Source organism: Triturus cristatus, chromosome 9 (assembly GCF_964204655.1).
Source record: "Triturus cristatus chromosome 9, aTriCri1.1, whole genome shotgun sequence".
In the NCBI taxonomy this organism is placed as follows: domain Eukaryota; kingdom Metazoa; phylum Chordata; class Amphibia; order Caudata; family Salamandridae; genus Triturus; species Triturus cristatus.
Genome location: NC_140592.1, coordinates 1,197,785,277 through 1,197,800,385, shown reverse-complemented (window position 1 = coordinate 1,197,800,385; position 15,109 = coordinate 1,197,785,277).

Here is a 15,109-nt window from a genome sequence, read left to right as displayed (position 1 = left end):
GTGAGATCAGTCATTTTGGTGTCCACTGCCATGAGGGTAGACCCAATGGAGGAGATCTCCTTGAGGAGTGCGTCCATATCTGTCTCAGATAGTGCCAGTGTAGCCTGGAAGGGTGCCTTCGCGTTCCTTTGGGAGCGTTGCACCACCTTCGAGAAGAGAAGCTGTCTGGCAGTTTGCTTGTAGGTGGACACACAGGAGAAAAAAGATAGGGCAGTACAAGAGGATCCCTGGTCTCAGATTCCTATTTGTTAGACCTGGCACCTTGGCGTGAGTCTCCCTTCCACTTTTTGTCGCTGTGCCTCATGTGTTTTGCTGGTGTTAGCTGCTCAGAGCACTGTGCCACTGCCAACCAGTGCCACAGGGCAAGTGCTCCCTATTTGAAATGTATATGTTGGTTGGAATTCCATGATTGGCTTATTTGGTTTACTGTCAGACCCCAGTAAAGTGCACCAGGAGTGCCCAGGGCTTGTAAATACAAATGCTGCTGGTGGGCTTGCAGCACTGGTTGTGCCACCCACAGAAGCGGCCTGGTAAAATGTATCTAAGGTCTGCCATTGCAGGACCTGCGTGCACTCTGGTACTGTCATGCTGACTAGGTAAGTGCACATACTTGCAAGTCCCTAAACCTTCCCTTAACTTCATATTAGTCACCCCTATGGTAGGCCCAAGGGCAGGGTGCATTGCAAGCATAAGGTAGGACAAGCCCTGATGTGTGTGGCATGTCCTAATAGTGAATTATAGCCATTTTCGTTTTTCACTATTGTAAGGCTACCTGTTCTCCATAGGCCAGAATGGGCTGTCAGAATTGTTACATTCTATGATCCTAACAGACCCAGGGAACATGGTAGAAATTCGAGTTTAGTATGCCTGAACTCAGAATAATAAAATACATCTTTTAGTAAAGTTTATTTTAATATTCTGTGTTTGCAAATACCACTTTTAGAAAGTTCGTATTAGCTTGCCAGACCATTTCAGCCCGCCTCTGCTATGATGTGTATCTGCCTGTCTGGTTGTGTGAGTGACAGGGCTGGGGAAACCCAGAGGGGCAGGGCTAGGTAGCCTGGTGGTGAATAGGAAGATTGGCAGTCAGATGGGTGGGAGGAGTACACCTGTGCTCTGAATAGTGTTGTGCTCTGCTACCACAATGCTGGCTCCACCTCCTGCGGAGCGGCTGATGTCTCTGCCCTGCACCCTGAATAGAAAGGCCGAGTCATGTCAACAGAGTGCTCAAGAACTGGTTTGTACTGGGCAAAGGCCCCTCTACCCCAGAGGAACAAAGGAATTAGGGGTATAAGTATTGGGACCCTGCTCCCAAGAAATTAGATCCTGCTGAAACAAGAAGAACCTCTGCCAGAGTAGAAGGAACTGGGAAAGCTGTAGGAGGAGTACTGTCCCTGACCTGGGGGATTGGCCTGCAGTGGTTGCCTTGCTGCTGAAGGAGAGGAGAAAGACTACTAAAGACTTTGCTGCAACTTGTGCTTTAAAAAGATCTCCAAGGTCTTGAGCTGAGCTTGCCCCCTGAACGAAGTCCCAGGACCAGTTGACTTCACCCTCCAGCTCCCCAAAGTCTTTTGGAAGTGCCTGCTGCTGTTGTTGGGCCTTCTGAGGGACTGCGTGTCGCAAGGAGCTGGAAGCGCGACGCAAGGAGGAGAAGCGTGCCGTCGTCGGAGCTGTTGCCATCGCATCTCGCAGAGAGTGTCGCCGCTGCAGCATCGCATCGAGCGGAAGCGTCTCGCATCATTCCGGAAGTGACTCGCAACGCCGAAGAAGCGTGTCGCCATCGCAGCCATCGTAGCTGTCGCATTGCACCGCATCGAGAGAAGAGTCTCGCATCGAGGAGGAAGCGTGTCGCCATCGCAGCCATTGTTGTCGCATTGCACCGCATCCAGAAAAGCGCCTCGCATCCACGGAGAAGCGTGCCGCCGTCGGAGCCGCTGTTGTCGCATCTCGCAGAAGGGGTGTCGCCGCTGCAGCATCGCATCGAGCGGAAGCGTCTCGCAATGTCGGAGAAGAGTGCCGCTGCCAAGGCCGCTGTCGTCGCATCTCGCCAAAGGTGACGCCGCTGTAGCTGACGCATCGAGTCGAGCCTTCTCGCAACATCGGAGAAGCGTAACGCATCTGGAAGATCCCGTCTTTATTTCTTTTGCACCAAGAACTTCAACGCATCTGCATCGCTGCAACACTTTCATTGCCCTGCGTGTCGCATCTAAGGTACATTGACTTAAAGTGTCGCATTTAAGAACTTAAGAGAAGCTAAGCAATCTTTTACCAACTAAGCAACCGTATTGTGTATTTTTAATCGTTTAATGGTCTTGTGATAATCCTATATAAAGAATCCTTATTTTTAATATAAATAAGTGTGTGGTGTCCATTTGTAGTGTTGTCACTTGGTTACTGTATGTGTTCACAAATGCTTAACCTATAACGCCCAGCGATAAGCCTTGACTGCTCGCGCCAAGCTACCTAGAGGGTGAGCAGGGGTTGTTTTAGTAGTATAACCCCTTACCCTGACTAGAGGAAAGGTTCCCTGCTTGTCACAAGTACCTACCTGTGCCAACCAGAGAACCCGGATTCTAACACTATTCCTGTGCACATACTAGCAGAAAAGTTTAAATACCCCCTATCTGCATGCAGGTGAGACTTTCCCTGAACACTGTGGTTTCGATACCTACTGAACCACATCATCCAATGCTATCTAATTTACTTGCCCTCAATCTGGACACAAGCCTTATTAGAGTGACTGACTCAGCCCTATCTGCACAAGCTTGCTTCACTTTATATCATTTTCACTGCACCATCACTTGTTAGGAGCACCTTGATCTTTCAGAAATGTAAATACTGTGTTAAACTGTTGAGATCCATTTTTACATTATGTGAATGAGATTTGGTAAAACAAATGCACTTAACGTGCAACTAAAACTAACTAGAATAAGAGTATTTTTTGATACTATTGCCGTGGAAGTCAAAGGCTACACTTCCCCCATAGGGACCACTTTCCTGACAGTAATTGTCCAGCCCAGATCCCTGGATTACTGAGTTGCCCCTGTGCTCAAGAACACTATTCCTGTATATAGGCTGTAGGGGAAGCCAGGAGGAGGGAACGAGTCATGTGGTCGGGACAGCCGCGGTCCGTGCAGGTAACAGTGGTGGGGCCAGGTAAGGGGGGATTTCAAGGGACGATGCTGAGAGAAAATTAAATAAATGATTAATTTTCCTTCGGCATTGTCCCTTGAAATCCCCCTTACCCTGCCCTGCCGCCCCACCGCTGTTACCTGCACGGACCACGGCTGGGTCGAGGCCCGACAGATCAAGGGTGGCATGTTGCTGACCTAAAAGGGCAGAGTGGAGGTTCTCCCCCATTGGGGGACATTAGTCACACATGAGGGGAGACAGGGTACCAGCCAGGCTAGCTCTCACTATGATCCAGAGTTCCTCAGCAGTAGTTGCAGAGTGGGCCTGGGCCATAGGTGCACCCTGTGTTGTTTGGGCATGCGAAAGAGATTTAATCCAGTGTCCAGGGGCCCACCCTGCAGTGATGCACCTCCCAGAGATAGGTGGTGGCTAATGGTTAATTCCAAGGGAGAGGCAGGGTAAACCCCCTCCCAGGAGCAGCCTAGGTTAGGATCGAGGCCGGGGGATAGCTCCAGGTGGTAGTAGAGGCATTCCAGTTGCAACCCCAAAAGGCAACTGTGGTGATCTTTGATAGTTGTCCCAACTTAGAATACTAACTAAAGGTTTGTGGTCAGTTTTAAGCACAAATTTTAAAGAAAGGAGATATTGTGGTGATCTTGCATCCATTCCATCATAGTACTATGTCATTGAAATGTAGAATGTACTGTGTGAGGCTGCAGTTCAAGGGAATCCAGTTGATACAGTTACTCTGGGACTGCAGCAGCTGTGACTAATAAAGGTGTTTCCTGAAGTATTCCTGTCTCCTACACTTTACTGCTTCATACTTCACTACAGCAACCCTCTAAAGGACTCCTCACTCGGCCCCTGCAGCACAGGGCACAAGGTCAGGGGGTGTCAGGGTGAGGGATAATAGAGCAGTGAGGGGCTGGTCACCTTAGTCCACTATACTGAGTCCAGTTCTCCCTCCGTGCCCCTCAAGGCCTTAGGTCTCTGGTCACGCGACTGCCGACAGCAAGAGATGTTGACGCAGAAGGCGCAAAGGCGATTGTCGGGAGGAGCAGTCCTGCAGCAATCCAAGGGGCCTCTTTGTGCCTGGCATGGGTCAAGGAGCAGTGTTCAGTCGAAGCCAGAACAGGCTTGACAGGACTGTGCCAAAGTCCCACCCTCCACCACCGCTGTAAATCAGGCGATATAGCTGGATGGATGGGGTAAGATGGCTGACGAAGCATGTGGTCATCTTCGTCTGGTCCAAGATCCACCCCACCCTCCATCCCACCCCAGGATTCAGTTTTAAAACATTTGTTAATCTATTGGGTGATAATTTTGTTGCTAAAGGTTAAATGATTCTTAAAGCTCTCATGGGTAAAGACAGTTTGAAAAGAGTTTCCGTGTCTTATGCATGAATATAAAATTGAGCACCCAGATTTTGCAAAGCCTGGGCAAGGGGAATAGAGTACATATTAAACAGTAACAGGGTTATTATTGACACCCGAGGTACTCCCCTGTTGACATGGAATGCTAAGGAGCAGGAAGCAAGAGTGAAGAATCCTGATTGAAAGTAATCTGATTAGAAACAACGAATCCAATTAATTGCATCAACATGAAGGCAAAATGTTCGATCTTTCTTTAGCAGAAGACAATGACCAGTCGTATCTGTTGCCACGGGTTGATCTGGTAGGAACAGCACACAGACCCTCGCCGTTGTTTGACGAGCTGCATATATCATTTAGCAACAATCATGCCACCAGCTCTGTGCTTAGACCTGGTCTAAAGCCTGCTAGGAATTAGTTAAAAACCTCATTAGATGCGAAGGGAAGGGGTGAAGTTGTCTGGATGCCGATTTTCTATAGGTTTCACTTCGTATCGAAGCAAAAGGAGGTTTTTTTCAGCAATGGTCTAATTATTGCGAGTTTCCAGGAATTCAGGGGCATATCAGCAACAACCGGCGATAATTATCGCTAAGCGCACTTAGCGCTAGGATAATTATCGCCGGCTAGCGTGGATTTTTATCGCTGAGATAGCGTGCTATCAGCAACGCTTATCTCAATAGCGATAAAAATCCTCACGCTAACTGCCTAACGTGAGATTATCGCTGGAAACCCAGCGATAATCTCAGGCAATGTGGCGTTAGCTTGATGATAGGGACTCACAAATTTAGCCATGAAATCCACCTTCCATAGGATATCATGGCTAAGTCAGTCCTGAAGCAGGCGTAAGGAAAGTAGCGATAACAGGGTTTATCGCTACTTTTCTTGCCGCTATGCTTCATAGTGTGGGGCTTGATGATAGGAGAAATGTCGCTTAGTGACATTTCTCCGCTCATGTCAGGTCAGGGACGTCCACTTTGCATCTCATTAGAGATGCAAAGCTGGGCGTTAGGAATTCCTACGCTAATGCAAGTTTTCATGCGCTAGCGTGAGCTTGCTAATTAGGCGATAAAATTATCGCCGCTTTTGGGCCGAAACCGGCCGCAAAAGCGGCGATAATTTTATCGCCTCGCCTTGCTGATATGCCCCCACGATCCTTAATCTGGGTAAAAAATTATTGAATGAGTAGATTAGATAATCAGTTAGAAAGGGATCAGGGAGCTCAAATATCCTAGCAGGGCAAATATCTGTGGGACACCCAGATGCTTTGGCAGTTTCACCTTACATACTTCACATATACAGTGCCTGTCCTAGTGACTTTGCAATAATAGGGAACATATAAAAAACCCACCTAGGAAATAAAGAAGAGAATGTGACAAAAAGCCTTATGATTGAGTGTACCTTTGACACTTACATTAGCCCCACGTGCCTTCCAATAGATGCACTCACCTGAAGGCAGAATGATACAGGACACAGCCAGTAGCGTGAAGCGAGCCCTGCTGGACATCCTCGCTGTCAGTCAGGCCCCACCTAATGACCCCGAGTTTTATCACAGCAACTATTCTCTGTGCAGAAACAGCCTGCAAAGCGACGCCAGATGTTACTCAATTGCCTCTGTGGACCACCGCCTCTGAAGCTCTATACAGCGGGTTTGGACGGACTCTAGACGTTCAGGACATCACGCTGTTATCATCTTCCGGGCTTACTTTTGTCTTAAAGAATGCAGTAAAGTAAAGTAAACAGTTGTTTGGCGGGGTACAAGCGGATGCTGAAATGTTGGTTGCACCAATAGGTAGCTTCAGTGTTAAGAACAAAGGGGCAGATTTACAAGAAAGTGACGCATCTGTAGAGATGCGTCACTTTTCCTACGCCAACATGCCAAATCCTTGCGGCACCGTGGATGCGCCGTATTTACAATACGGCGCACCATGGCGCAAGGATTGACAAATGCGTCAGAAATTCTGACGCATCTGATGACGGAAAAGTCACGCATTGCTGGAGTCGTATCGCAAGCACGACGCAACTCTCAGGGGCGCCCTATGCCTAACATGCTGCGTCACTCCTTACGCCTGCTTCAAGCAGGCGCAGGGTTTTGACGCAGCATGGACGTAAAAGTGACTCAGTGAAATCTTGTAGATTTCACTGCGTCACTTTTACGGGGCTTCCTGCGACGGAACGCCCACCCTGCATACATTAAACCTGACGCAGGTTTAATGTGGCGCAAGGCTTTACAACGTGACGCATCTCCCTAGATGCGTCACGTTGTGAATGGGCCGCAACTTTTACACTGCCTCTTCGTCACAAAAGTGACGCAACAACGGTGCAAAAGTGACGCAAAGGGCTTGTAAATCTGCCCCAAAATGTGTATCTGAATGCATAATGCGTATTTGAACTACCTAACAATATACATTTAGAAAAAAGGTTGCAGCACAGATGTGCCACCACCCGGGAGTGAAAGTAGATTGGTGGCTGTGTCATTAAGGTTATGGGCAATGTTTCAGTACTCTCTCTGCCTTTGGCTCCCCCGGTACACCAGTGATTCCAAACTCAACTTTGATTGTTTTTGATCTGAGTTTGCCTTGCTGAATGGTCCATAGGCCTTTCAACGGGGTCTCTTTGCAGACGTAATTTGCTTGACCTTTTCTGATGATGGCATCTGCAAAATTTCGCTGAAAGCGGTACTTTAGCCACGTCATGGCTTTAGTAGTAGGGCAGGACTTTGCTTGGAAGCATTGTGCTTTTCTGGCTCTAAAGCACATGGCGGGAAATGTGGGTGTGTGGTGCCTGATTGACAGGGACCCAGGGTTCTTTACAGAAATAATTACTTTGGTGAGTTTGGCTGAAGGGAAGTAAAGGTGAGGGCTAGTGCTGGACAACCATTCCAAGGCCCCCATCAGTGGCTGCTGTGTCTGCATTATCACTTGCGTGCCATGATTTATATGGCAGATATGCTTGGGTACCAACAGTGGAGGAGGGTGTGAGGGACAGAGCCGATATGACACCCCGGTGTGCCCAACCAAGCAAGGTAGCCATGGAGGAGTAGCTACAGGAGAGCTTGCAGAGCATGATCTATGTAGGATAGCATAGTTGGTTAAGGTGCCCACAGAAGAGATTTGGCCAATGATAAAGCTATGTCCTTTTAAAGGTGTAAAGATGCATGATAGTCTGATCTGCTTACAGGCCCAGATGCAGATCAGAACTATTGTGCATATTCCTCTGCACTCATATAAACAATGAAACACCACTGGAAATACTTAGTAGCCACTGTGTGTATTTCTGCATCGCAGTTCAATATAATAAAACTGATACACGCTACACTTTTCTCTCTTGTAGTGTCTTTAGTGAATACCAATTGTCTTAAGGATGATCAACAAAGTTTTGGTCCAAACGATACCAAGAGATTTCACGATGGACACAGGGGCAAGGCATTTCTCATCAAACAAAGTCATAGGGGCCCCACCTGACCCTCTCTTTACTCGGGAGAAGAAGTTCTACTTTATTGGATTAAAATCTTAGAAGTTAGTGGCTCACCCACCCTTGGATGGCCAGTAGACATTTGAGGAGATCAAAGCAGAGCTGAAAGCCTGTTTATCAAGATGCTGAAATAGAAATCTAATGGTGAGTTTAGATGAGTCAATTGTAAGCCGGAGTCATCAACATGGTGTTCTTACAATGGAGGACATGGGCTCATAGAACTATCAGTTGTTGATTGTGGAAGGAATGCAGCTGTTGTCAAAGAAATGTTGGAGAAACATTGTCCTAGAGTAATTATTTATGCGGCTGAAAGACAATCCGAATCTCTCCAAAGAGGTGTTGAAAAAAATAACCTGATAGCCCCTAAAAACAAGTATTCAGAATTCCTGAATCTTGTTTTTGATGATATCAGCTCTCAACCTGCCAAAGTTGCAGGATTTTACTAAAGAAGAAATGCCAGTCCATCTCGAACTGCCCTTTACGTAGACATTGGCCAGGCTGGATGAAATTGTCATAAGGAACTGTTAGTTTGTTAATAAAATCAAGGATAAAATGATGTGGACACCTAAATAAAGATTACATGAGATCTTGAAAGCTCGTTTTCCCTCAAGAATCTTTTCCCTAATACCACTTGGATTGAAATTGGAAGAGCCTATTCCAGGGCCCTCTGATGGCCACTCACTCCATCCGTTGTCACAGTGTCTGAATTTAGGGCACAAGAAGCTCTGCGGCTTGTGGAATACAGCAGCTTAGACCTCATGATGAGGAGCTCTCACCAGTGGACGAAGGCAAGATAGAGCGAGAAGATAATGGGAGCGCAGAACAGATGAACGGAGGGAAAAAGAGTAGAAAAGCAGGATACATATCAAGAGAACAGGAATGAAAAGGAAAAATGAAATGTTTGAGTAAAGGATGGATGGAAGAGAGGAATGACAATGTTATAGAAAGACAAAAAAGTTCAATGCATACTCGGTATTGTAGTTTTTTCTTCCAAAATGTGTTTTCTATCTATATTGCTGCTGACTGCTCTGGAGAATAAACAGGAAGAGAGAATTTAATGATACTTTAATCTGTATCTTTAACAATATTAGAACTTTCCAGAATTGCAATCCGAGTTGTGACTAGTTACCTGCCAGAATCTCATCAAAAAGTACCTTCTGTGCCTATGCTTCATAAACTCCACCACGACTCTTATGCTATGAAACCTGCCTCCCTCCACTTTAAATAGTAATTCATAGACACAAACACGGTTTTAGCCTGACCTTTTCTAAAGTGAAAGCGAATCAGTAAATTTCATGCTTGACGCTGGACCTGGAACTTTGACAGTAGTATCCTGAATAGGAAACATAACCTTATATTTGTCACTGATAATACAAAAAACTTATGGACAGATGTATCTTTATACTGGTCCCAAAAACTATTTGTAATTTGTGACCAAATAAATCATGGTCATTGGCATTATCTATGTACTAATAGGACGGTTCATAAATCAGAGTGGGGCGCATTCTAAGCTATCTAATGGATGCTCAGAATCAAAGATCAGTGACCACCATTTCCGTAATTGCCATTAAATAAAGAAACTTTTTTTAAGAGCTGCCCAATTTCATTGAAGAAAACATATCTATTTTCTTTTTTTTTTTTTTAAACCATACTTTTAGAAATGTTTCTCTGAGAGTTGACAGTGGGCTCCTGCACCACAGCCTTCTACCCCAGGAAACTTATCCTACAATTCACAAATTGGAATGGGTCCAAATGAGCTCCCATACCTTTTGTTAACCAGTTACCACTCCAAATTGAAGTTTGGTAAACTTTCATTGGTTTACGATTGCTATTACAGTAACAAACTATCGATACATATGGAGAGGAACCGCAGTTTGGAAGGTACAACCACAATGTTGCCCTCCCAAAGACTACTTACTACTAAAATGAGTTCTGTACATAGTACAAACATTTTCAGTGGTCTACACCCACAAATATAGAGAATTGCAAGGTTTGTGACAACTAATCGTTGCATACACCAGGCCCTTAAGCTCTTACAAAGTGTTCAACTGAGCTTATTTCTTATTTCTTATTTCTTAGTCCCACTTCCATGCTTATATTGTGATTTAGTCCTATCATCAGGTTTTACACTTTGAACTTTTCACCCCTACTATTTCTTAAAAACATTTTTTATATATAAAATCCAGAATTCTCTATGCCCTGAGCTATCTTTACCGCTTGTATTATGGGTCTTGTGCTGGTAACAGTCTCTCCTAGACCTTCTTGCTGTTTTCTCCTTCAAGGAATTGATCTCTTATCCTTTTACAGTGAAAAGTACCACAGGTGTACATTGAATCCAGGCCCTAAACAGCCTAACAAAACTCTCCTAGGCAATTGAACCCTCTGAGGAGTAATGAGATGCCCTAAGGCAGCGTGTTTCTCGGGATTTAACCTGGAATTAAACATTTAAATAACCTTGCATGCTCCTCCACCTGTAACATCATCACTTAGCAAATGTGTAAATTCTCTCTTGATTGTGGCATATAAAAGTGGGATATCACACTTCACTTTGTGAGTTCCTATTGGCATCTAAGTATGCGTCAAGGCCCTCCTTCCATTGCTCTCAGACAAATGGTCGCACCCCTCCTCTGTTCTGTATGGTTCATACCAGGTTCATACATGAATTAGTACCCATTGGTCACTGATTAAAGTGAGGATTGCAGGACACTGTGCTCTGTTAAAACTGTCACTCAAAGAGTGAAAATTGACATTTTGTAAAGACGGCCTCTTGATGCTTAGCAGGTCGCTATCATGCTACATACAGCACGCATAACAAGGCTGCGGGTGAGTATTACAGATTTAACAAACATTTGCAATGCAATAGGCCTAGCATTTGCGAGAGTTTAAGCTATTGGCATTGTAAATGACAATACCTTTCATTTATTGGTTTTGATAATTAACACATAAATAAAAGGCATTGTCATTTACAATGCCAATAGCTCAAACTCTTGCAAATGCGAGACCTATTGCACTTCAAAGAAGCAGATGCCATTGTCCTGGGCTGCTTGGAAAGTGAAAGCGCGATGTTGCAGGAAAGCATGTCATGCCTGCAGTATGAGAAACTCATTGTAGGAAATACTGCTTACAGTCTAAAGAAGATATACCGTGTAACAACAGAAGTAAAAGGGCCAGTCCAAATGGGAGGTTACACATGAAGACAAAGAGGTTCTAAGTAGGGACTAACAAGCCTATCAATGATTCAGAAGCCAGCATTTACAAAGGACAATGACACAAACCAATGACAAATATGGGCGGAGAGTGGACAGGGATTCAAGTCTATAATCGAATACTGCATGCCTCGCAGCGCATGCGCTGCCCAGGCTCGACCTTAAAATGAGAATTGTGCGCTGCCTTTTAACCTACCACCAGAGAATGTCTTAAAGGCTTCTTCACATCCCTTATTTTGTACATGCCCTATTGCCACAGTCATATTTTGGGCTGGTTAATTGAGGGGAAGGCTAGCTCGGTTTTGGGCATTTGCTCAGATTGATTGGAATCTGAGTAGATGGGCGGAGAGTAGCAGAGGAAACAGGGTCATGCTGTCCTACAAGGCAATCTAATGATGTTAGAAGAGGTAATCTGAAAGGTCAGTGTAGATTTTTTGGCTGTTTGTGGGCCTGATTTAAGGTCTGCTGGGTGACTGGTTATTTCCCAGACATTGCCACAAACATTGCATGCAGCAAGCACAAATGCATTCAGTGAGGGCCAGCTCCAGGCGGTGTGACTGGTGCAGCTGCACCTGGTGCTGAGCTCAGGTGGGAGCACTGTGTAGAAACAACTTACGGGTTTAGAAGCACCTGCTGCATAGCTCCTTGTGTGTCCAGCTGTTTTCAGGCAACAATAGAAATGTCAAGATAACTCTAATTATTAATGTTCCTGCGGGAGAGAGATGGGAATTTTGTCTACTGGCGGTTTTGACTCATCAGAAAGTAGCGCAGAAAGATGATGTGCACCGTGCAGATGATGTATTTTATGTAGATAGCTCAGGGGGCAAAGCTGGCTCTAGGGCAGTGCGACCGGAGTGAACGCACCGGACTTTGGGTTGGGGCATCATATTTGAAGTATATTATGGGTTTAAAAGCACCTGCTGTCACATTCCTGGCCTCCAGCAATTTTCAGGCAACAATAAAAATGTCAAGATAAACTCCGATGATTAATGTTCTTCCTAGAGAGAGGTTTGTCTTGTGGAAGTTTTGACTCATGGTAAGGTAGCGCAGAGGGTTAATATGCCTGCTGCAAAGAAGGTGTACCATTCAGGTCACAAATTGCATATAATGTAAAAAGGTCAGTGGGTTACTGCTTTTGGCTGATAGATCCTTTGTTATTTGCAGCTTAAAAGTTATAATCCTAACAGAACAGTGAGCTATTAATGGTCATCAAAGAGCTGCATGCAGACTGCAAGTGATACATTAGAGTGTTATATTTTCCCCCAAGCCTTTTGTTATCCTAATGTTGGGAAAGGATTCATTTGGATATAAATCAATTCTGATTATTAAAGAGAACCCCCAACCCATCATATTTGGGGGCGTGACCAAGCTGGAGACAAAAATGGCCACCTGGCTCTGAAGCTCCGTTGAGCTTCCCAGCCCACTAGCATTGCCCTGCACCAAACGCAGTCCATGAGCCCGGATTCTCGGCACACGATGTAGCGGAAGACACACTGACCCCGCTGAGCCATCAGCAGCTCTGCTTGGTGCCCACGATTGAGATCAATGGCGACGAACAACTACAAAGGCACTCCCCGACGCGGCGCGAGTTTCCTGCCCGGACTCCCTTCTGATGGGCGGGGGCGATGTCTACTGAGAGCCGGGGACTCCGCTGAGGCCTGCGACCCGCTTTGTGCGCGAGTAAGGTGAGACACGCTATATCCCCAGCTGAGTACCGCACTCTGCCCCGACTGGCGGCTGACTTCTCGGGCGGCCTGCTAACCTCACGTTGACGCGGCAGGGCCCGAGTCTGGGCGGCCGATTAGGAGACGCTGCACAGCAGGCCACGCCCGGATATGCGCTGGGCCTCATTTCCATCAATCCAGCGGTGGCGGGTCCCTTGCTGTTTGCTATCGCGTCGGCCTAGAGCTGCTGCTGGGGGGAGCCTGGAACGTGTTGTGCCTCCCTGCTCTGGGATACATTGTGGAGATATTTACACCACCAGTGGGGACTTCAAAACCCATGTAAGCATTCAGCTATAGCCCCCTCTCTTGCACCAGGGTATTGTGCATCCTGGCCCTGCATTGGGGCACGGCGCCCAACAGTTGGCTGTGCTCTTCACACCTGCAGCTCCGTACCATTTCGCACAGCCGGTGCCCTCTGGGTTACCACCTAGGGCCTCTGCTACTTCCGCATTGGATAGGGCAATCTCCTTGCGGCACCCAGGCTCCATCTGCGCCACACCCTAATCAACGGCCACTGGATCGGCACTTAATAGACATTCCCATTCTTGAGTTCCTTCTCGCACATCATTAGAGGGGGTGCTGGGAGTGCAGGGGACGCCCACTGAGACCTGGGGGGTCACAGCAAAGCAGTTTTGGCAGGGTATGGGCCGCAACGTGACCCAGGCATGGCGGAATCTGCACAACAAATGGGGCAAGAAGATACTTCCTCCGCCACAGCTGCTTCCTTGCTCCATGAGATTCGGGCAGGCTTTAAGGCATTGGACAGCTGCTTTGATCTGCTTGACAAAACAATTTTGAATTTGGGCGCCAAAATTCAAGTGCATGACAGACGACTCGATGTAGCTGAAGCATGTATCCCCGAAATTGAAGATGATACTGCACAATCCGCCAAGCGTCTAGAAAAGGTCGAGCGTATTTTAAAGGAGGTGGCCATCAAAAATGAAGACCTCGAAGCCCATAGCAGACGTAACAATCTACGCATTCTTGTCATTCCGGAGACAACCCCCACGGGTCGAGTGGACCTATTTGTTGAAACTTTGTTAATTGAATTATTCGGCAAAGACTCCTTCACTAATCGAGAGGGCATACAGATCTCTAGGACCTCGCGCCAACCCCGGTCTTCCACCCAGGCCCATCGTGGCGCGTGTAATGAACTTTCGAGACCGTGACGCTGCGCTCCGCTTGGCTAGAGAAAAAGGTGACATCGACTGGCTGGGTGCGAATGTCCTTCTACCCGGATTTCACAGCCATGGTGCAGGACGCGCGACGTAAATTCCACGGGGTCAAAGCTGCCCTGAGGAATTTGGGGTTGAGGTATGGTATGCTATATCCTGCCAGGTTGAAGGTCGACGTGGATGGCAGGGATCGAATCTTTGAAAACCCAACAGAAGCGCAGGAGTTTTGCCGAGTCTACAAACAGAACAATCTCCCTTCTAACAGGGCGGGATCAGGCCTTTCCCCTCCGCACAGCGGCTCTGACGCAAGTGCCCAACTGTTTTCCAGCACGGGCATGGGATGACTCAACGCCTGGACTCATGTAACTTATTTCAATGTAGACTTAGGAATATGCTTTTTGATCTCCTTACATTGACATTGCATTCAGCTGGTAGCTCGCCGGGGCGTTGCCGCCCCCATGGTGTATCCTTTGAGAATGGTTTGGTTAAATCTGGTGTACTGTTCTTTGAGATTTTCATATCACTGTTTAACAATTTGGTACTTCACGTCCTTCGTTTTGTTGGGATTGGCCCTTCCCCGGATGGGGTTAGGCTGGGTGGGGGGTGGAGGAGGGTTGCTCAAATTCAATTATCATGTCTCACGGGACATGTCAAGTCGTTCACCTTTGTTAATAATTGTGTATTGTCACCACTATACAGCATTGAAGTTGCTATCCCGGATAAATGGCCAGATTTGGTAACGTAGAGGGTCCCTCAGACCTCTCCCTAATGTCATGGAATGTACCGGGCCTTAATGATAAGAGAAAACGTAGATAGGTGCTCTATTACCTTTTACGACACAATGTAGATATTGCTTATTTACAGGAGACTCACCTTCCCAAAACACGGCACACTTTGGTACTAGCTGGGGAGCTCACATATATTTTGCTAATTACAGTAATTATGCGAGGGGCGCGCCCATTTTAATACATAAAAGAGCTCCCTTTCGCTTTTGCTCAATGCTTCTAGATGACGAAGGACGATACCTAGCG